This window comes from Rhea americana, unplaced genomic scaffold (assembly GCF_003343005.1).
Source record: "Rhea americana isolate MKP2758 unplaced genomic scaffold, rheAme1 scaffold_311, whole genome shotgun sequence".
Taxonomy (NCBI): Eukaryota; Metazoa; Chordata; class Aves; order Rheiformes; family Rheidae; genus Rhea; species Rhea americana.
In genome coordinates, this window is record NW_028186437.1 from 22493 (window position 1) to 29159 (window position 6667).

Sequence of the window (6667 nt, forward strand, 5' to 3'; positions counted from 1 at the left end):
TCCCCGAAACCCGGGACCTCGTTAGCCAGGTAACGAGAGCGGAGCGTTTCACTCGAATCAAGGTCCTCCCGGTCCGGGACCAACGAACGGCTCCTCCACTCCTTGCGCGTATTTGGTAAATTAAATAAAAGGGGGGGGGAATAAAAGGGGTTTTATTCCAGGCTGCCAAGAGAGAGACCCTGGGCTACCCGAAAGCAGGCACGCAGACAAGAGCAAAGCGATAAGAGGCCTCGATAACAGATAGAAAATAGCAACAGATTCAGACTTTCCCACCGGCTTGGCGAGCGGGAGGAGGAGCCCGCGCGGGGCGGCGGCGGCGGGCCGGGAGAGCCCCCACCGCCCCCACGCCGCCCCCAAAACCAGCGGGAAGCTCGCGGTCCGGCGCGCTCCCAGGGCGCCCRGGCGCGGGGGGCCGCGCGCCGGCCCCGGCAGAGCCCCCGACGCCTCCTCTCTTCCTGCCCGCTGCGTCCTTCCAGCTCCTCCTTATCCCGACGCTGACCCTGAGTTCGTCTTCAATTCAAAAAAAAAAAGAAAAGAAAAAAGGCAAGCGAGCCAGCTGAGGCTTCCCACCGGGTCCGCGGGGCGCCTGCGCCCCTCGCCCAGCTTCTCCTTCCGCCGCGCTGGCTATTAGGGTTTGACTCCGAGCAGCGCCGATGCTCCAGGCGGCCTCGGATGCCCCCGACCCCGCGGCGCCTCCGGGCAGCCGAGGAGCACGGACGCCGACGGCGCGGCCGAGGGCGAACGAGGCTTCGGGTTCCCGAAGCGGCATGGGGTCCCCAAAGGTCACCTTATCCCGCGGCTGCCGCGGCTCTGCAGAGGACGGAGGGGGCGGGAAACGCCGCAGCATCCGAGCGGCTGCGGCACGGCGCCGGTCCCCGCGCTGCAAGAAGGGGGCAAGCCGCCGGGGACGGGCGAAAAGGGCTCAGCCCGGGCACCCGGCGACGCTCGCCCGCTCCGAAACGGGCGCCGGGCGCCCGCAGCCGGGAAAGGGGCTGCAAAGCGCGCCGAACGGCGAGGAGCGGGCGACGCCGGCCGGCGCTCCGCGATGCGCCCGGCAGCGAAGCCCCCGCTGCTATCAGCCGGGCCGCAGCTCCGCAGCGGCATCCCGGGCGCCGGGCTGCCCCCGCTATCGGCGTTTTTAATATCGCCCCGGTGCGAGGGGTCGATAACGCCGGGGCCGGGCCGCGCCGAGATAAACCCGCCGCGGCTTTTCCCGCGGCTCGGCGGCCCCCCAACGCCGGGGGCGAAACGCTGGGGCAGCYGGGTGCCGCCGGCGCCCCCGAAACCGGGCAGGGGAGGGAGGGCAGAAAAGCCGAGGAGAGGCAGAGCCTGAGAAAAAGCAGCCCTGCTGCTATCGGGGAGATTGGTTTCAGCCGGAGCTGCTCGCCCTGCCAAGTCCGTATCCTATCTGCGCGGGGCGTAGTTACTTAACATTCATCACCGGCTGAACTCTGTAACTTTATCAGCGCCCGAGCGCGGCGCCATCGCCGAGCCCGGCCGTTCCCGGCTCTCAGATAGTCCCGATAAACCGCTGATAGATTACAGGAGATCGGCGCGCTGGGGGCGACGCGATCGCTACCGCTAATAGCGCGCGCGGGAGCCGGGGCGAGCCGGGCAGGGAGAGCGCGGCAGCGGCGACGCCGAAGCGCCCCGCGTTTCCGAYGGGGCCGATACGGCGCCGATAGGTTTTTAGGAGAGGAGAGATGGGGAGGGAGCCGGCTGCGGCCCCAGCTGCGGGCGCTTCGCCGGGCGAGGGGAGGCGACCCGCAAGGTGCCAGGCCAGGGGGGGGGAAGCGGCTGCAAACCGCCCGCTCCGCCGCGGGGACGAACCCCAACGCCGGCGGCGGCGGCGCGAGCGAACGCGGCGTAAGGGGATGGGGTGCACAGGCCGGGGGCGAGCGGCACGGGGGCTGCAAACCCCCCCGTTAAAAAAAAAAAAAAAAAGAAATTGCAGTAGGGCCGCTCCGTCCGGGGCACGCGGCCGGTCCCGTCCCGGCGCCGAAACGCTCCCCGCGTCCCGGCGGGATGCTCGGCTCGGGGCCGGCGCGGTGGGCGCCCCTCCGCCGGGCGCAGCTCGTTGCAGGGGCGAGAGGAGGGGGCGAGGGCAGGGGACGGCGCCGGGACCCCCCCGGCCTCTCCTTTCCCCGCTCCCGAAGCGGCGGCCGCGCTTTCTGCCCCGGCTCCGCGGAGGCCGAGTTTGGGTCTGTGCAATCGCGCGCGCCTGGGCTTTTCTTTTTTTTTTTTTCTTTTCTTTTTTTTCCTGTTCTTGGCATTTTGGTGGAGCGAGATAAGAGTAAAAAACAACAGAGCTGCTCGGAGAGTGAAAAAGGGAGATAGATAACACAGATACCGACTCCTACACAAAACAGTCCTGGCTTTATCGCTGCTTTTTATCACAGTTCCTTTAAAAAAAAATAAAGAGAACAGCCCAACTGGAATGGGGCAACACATTAAAAAATGAACTTTATACTGTTTGCTCTTTAGTTTTATATTTAGATGAAACAAACTTAGATTTTTGCGGTCAGTACCTTTTCCTAGCGCAAGGAACCTAAAAGTCTGGAAGCCCCGTTTCCTCCGCCAGCAACAACTTAGCAATCTAAATTAATATAAAATTAGGGGGGAAAAAAAAAGAAAAGCCCCCGTTGGAAACGTGATTTCTGGGCGGTGCTGGCGCGGCGCGGCACGGCTCGGGTCGGCACACACCGAGCGAGCCCGGCCGCCCCGACGGCCGCACCTGGGCGTCCTCGAGCCCGGAGCAGATGCCGCGGACGAGCCGGCGACCTCCGCCTCCGAGCGGGAGCCTCGCGGGGAAGCGGGAAGCAAAGGGCCCCGTCGCTCGCGGCGGGGCGGCGAACGGCCCCGGACGCAGCCGTTCCCTGCTCCGCGTGACCGCCGGCGCCGGGAAGGGCATTTCCCGGCCAAAAACGCACGGGGCATGGTGAGAAAGAGGGAAAAAGAGAGGGGGGTGGGAGGAAAAAAAAAAAGAGAAAAGAAAAAAGGAACAGGGCTGGCGGTTTTTCCCTCCCCTCGCACTCCCTTCCCTACCTTCTTTTTGAAAAACATAATTTATCTGTGTATTATCAAGAAATCCAGACACTTTAATCAGTGAGCTATGAAGTCAGTATTTCCATTCTTATCTAGCGGAGGAGTGGAAATGGAGAGCAGATAGGCAGCTCCGAGCCGATCCGTGGTGGGGAATGTTAATGGGAGGAGCGGCGGAGCCATTGGCTACCGAGCCGCCGCTATCGCTGCCATTATCGGCGCCTTATCGCGGCCACCATCGCGGCGCGGTAATGGGGCCAGTTCAACTTTCCGCATTATCATCGGAGCCGCGACGAGCGCGAGAGGCCTCGGCCGGGAGACGGGGAAGCGAGCGAGCGCCTGAGCTTCCCCTCCGGAACGGCGCGGGAAGGGGAAGGCGGCAGGGCGGGAGGAGGCGACGGCCGCGGGACCAGCCTCCCGTCCCCCCGCACGCAGATATATGGGTGGATATACACGTATGTATATATATTTGTACATGCACATACATCTACACATGCATATGCACAGATATATATATACACATATGTGCATATATATATATATATATATATATGTGCATGCATGCTTCATGAGATTACCAAACTAGAGATGCGCTTTTCCTCTGTGCACTCTTGAATGGGAGATGTCAAGAAAATATGTTGATGTGAGAAAGAGGAGATAAAGAATTATTTTGGAGGAAAAAAAATAAAAAAAAAAAATAAAAAAAAGCGAGCCGTGGAAGGCTCTTATCTGCAGTGACTCACGCGCGCACACTCCTTAACCCCGCTGCAGCCCAAGGTCAGTGGTTGCATTCCTTTCGGCATTTCGTCCCTTCCCAAAAAACACGTTGCTACAGGAACAATGAGGAGCCTTTAGCGCCGTGGCAATCGGAAGAGGGAACTTTATTACCCCGAAGCACTTGAACTTTCCTGATAAAATCCGAAGCAGGACATCGGCTTTGCCAAGCTGATGCGGTCAAAACTCCTGAGTCAGGCAACAAAAAATGGTCATGGGACATGCTGCGGAAAAAGAGGGGGGGGAAACACACGGCCCACAGGTTTCATTCACACTCTGCGCGCGAAGAGGCGGCCTGAAATATCCTTTTTTCCCCCCCATCCTGCATAGGAAAAACGAGGTCACGGGCGAAACGGCGGGAATCCCGGAGCAGAGCCGGGCTCCTCCAACAGCAACGTCCCGCTCGGCTTTATTAAAAGCCAAAGAAGTGAAAGGAAAGGGGAAATTTGGGAAAGCCACCGGGCCTCTCGGCCGCTGCCGCTTCCGCCGGGGGCTGTTTGCTCGCCCCGCGCCGCGCGCATCCCGGCGGCGCTGCGAGGGCCGGGCGCCGCGGGAGCACCGGCACGCGCGAGAAGCGGGTGGCTCGGGTCCCCACGGTGCCGGGCGCTGCCCCTCTCCCGGGGACGCCCATCGCCTGTGGGAACCGGCGCCCGGCTCGGCACCTCCCGGCTCTCGGAGGAGGATACGACCTTGCCCAGCCGCCCCAGCGTGCGGCCAGAGGTCTCCGCGCCCGCTGGAGGTGGCCGCCCGGCGCGGGAACATCCCCGCCGCGGTGCCGCCCGGCCCTTGGCAACACCGCCGGGCACCGGCGGGAGGAGAAAGAGGAGGAGGAGGAAGAGCGGCATCGGACACAAAGCAAACAACCCCCAGCGCCTCTCTGCCCCACGGGCTCCCGGCGGAGCGGGGCGCCCCGCCGCTTTCCCACCTGCCTTTTGCCCCCAGAGGAGGAGGAGGAGGAGGAGGAGCAGCGTGCTTCCTCTCCAGCCAGGCACGTCGTCAGGCAGGCGGAAACGCCAGAGCCATCCCAGCCGACGTGGGCTCCCGGCACAGCACGGCACGGCCGGGCAGCGGCAGCACTCCCGTCGCCCCAAACCCGTGTCCTGCTCCGGAGGGAGCCGGAGGCGAGCTCTGCCCTTCCGCTCCCGGCCCGGGAGCGCAGCGAGCCCTCCGCGGGCCACTCCGCCTGCGGATGCCGGACGGGTCACYGCTGCCGTTTTCTGGCTGGAAAACCGATGGGAAAGAGAGACCCGGCCCAGCCCCACCGGCGGCCGGCTGCATCCCGGCCCGCCGAGCCCCTCGTCCCGCCCGGAGCGGCGGCTTTCCCGCGGCGCTGCCGAGCTCCCGGGCCATCGCGGCCGGGAAAGGCTCTTTTTGGTGGGCTGCGGGCGATGCCGCGGCAGCCAGCAGACCTCAGAAAATACCCGTTCCCGCAGCCGGAGCCACGCGGGGAGGCACCGCCGGCGCGTATCCCCGGGTCCCGGCCGAGGCAGCGGAGGCTCCCAGTGCTGCAGAGCCGCCCGGAATAACGCGTTGGGGGGAAACTGAGGCACGGAGCAGCGGCGCTTCGCTGGAGCAGGGGACGCGGCGGGAGCCCGATACCCGCGTGCTCCCGAAAGCGAAGGGCCGGCACGGACGGGGAGCAAACACGGGAGGAGAGGAGAGGGCAGGAGGCGTGCCGGGAGGCTCCGAAGCCACCGGCTTCCCGCGCCGGCGCTAAAAATAGACTCCGGGCCGGCTACTGTAATCTTTACAAGCAATTCGCTTCGGCTTCGCGGCACAGCTCGCGGCGAGGGCGGGGGGCGCCGGGCGACGCCGAGGCAGCGGGGCCGGCCGCGTCCCCCCGGAGCGGCACGGACCCCGGCTGAGCGACAAAACAAAACAAAAAACCCCAATCGTGAAGATAACAGCGTAGATCGCGCTTGCTATCTGACACCATCTAATAGCAATTAAAGAATATTCACACACGAAAATATCACTTCGCTTTCACACGCCCCCCCCAATGTATTTGCTACACTTAGCAGAATGAGAGATAGCGATCAAAAAAGAAAGTCAGCCTCCTCCAAACTAATGCAACATCTGTAGCTGATAAAAGGCGCTGAGGAGAGCTCGTCTTCTAAACGAAGCTCATGTCACAGAGAGCGTGCATGCGAGGGAGGGGAAAAACACCCTAAGAAGTAAAAATATATAGGCAGTCCCCCCTCCTCCCCACCAGATAATTAAAGTGCCTGCATTAATCACATTTGCAATGGAACAAATTGTTGGAGCCCTTTTGCCCCTTTTTTCAGTGTTTGTTATTGTAGCGAATCCTGCTCCAGTCTGGTCGGGAGAGATAAGTAGCCCTTATCGCACTTGGCAATCTGTATCAGTATGGAGATCGGGCCTCGGCGCTTATCGAGGTTCACATCTCCTCTAGCTGAAAGCAGAATAGAAAGGGAAAAAGAAAAAAAAAACAACACCCACAGGCAGGCCCTGCAACTGTTGCAAAAAAACGTTCACTTCCAGTTAATTTAGGAAGAAAAATATATATGTATTAAAAAAAAAAAAACATCATGCACAGAGGCACATCAGCAACATGAGATCAATCTCCTGCTTATCAGCTTCCCTAATCTAGAGAGCCGGCGCTGCAACTGCATGCACACGCAGCTGCCAGGAGCCTCACTCATCATACGTGTGCCCGCACTCCCATGTTTGAAGTTAATAAATATAACAGGCTATCTGGGGTGGAGATCAGCTCCTGCTCTCTATCAGCCCCTCGCATCTATCTACCAGCAGAACAAAAGACAGAAAAAAAAAGAATAAGAAAAAAAAAAAGSAGCAGCAGCTGCACGGAGGTTGCCGCGCTGTCGCAGCC

At 61.6% G+C, this 6667-nt stretch overlaps 1 protein-coding gene across 1 annotated transcript in view; it reads right to left on the minus strand.

Moving 5' to 3' along the window:
* The window catches only part of ZFPM1 (zinc finger protein, FOG family member 1), a 27404-nt gene extending 22254 nt beyond the window's left edge, over window positions 1-5150 (minus strand). The window contains exon 1 of the mRNA XM_085310162.1: window positions 4742-5150. The gene's annotated coding sequence lies outside the window, so the exon portion shown is untranslated. The remainder of the gene's footprint in view (window positions 1-4741) is intronic.
* Window positions 5151-6667: the final 1517 nt, after the last annotated feature.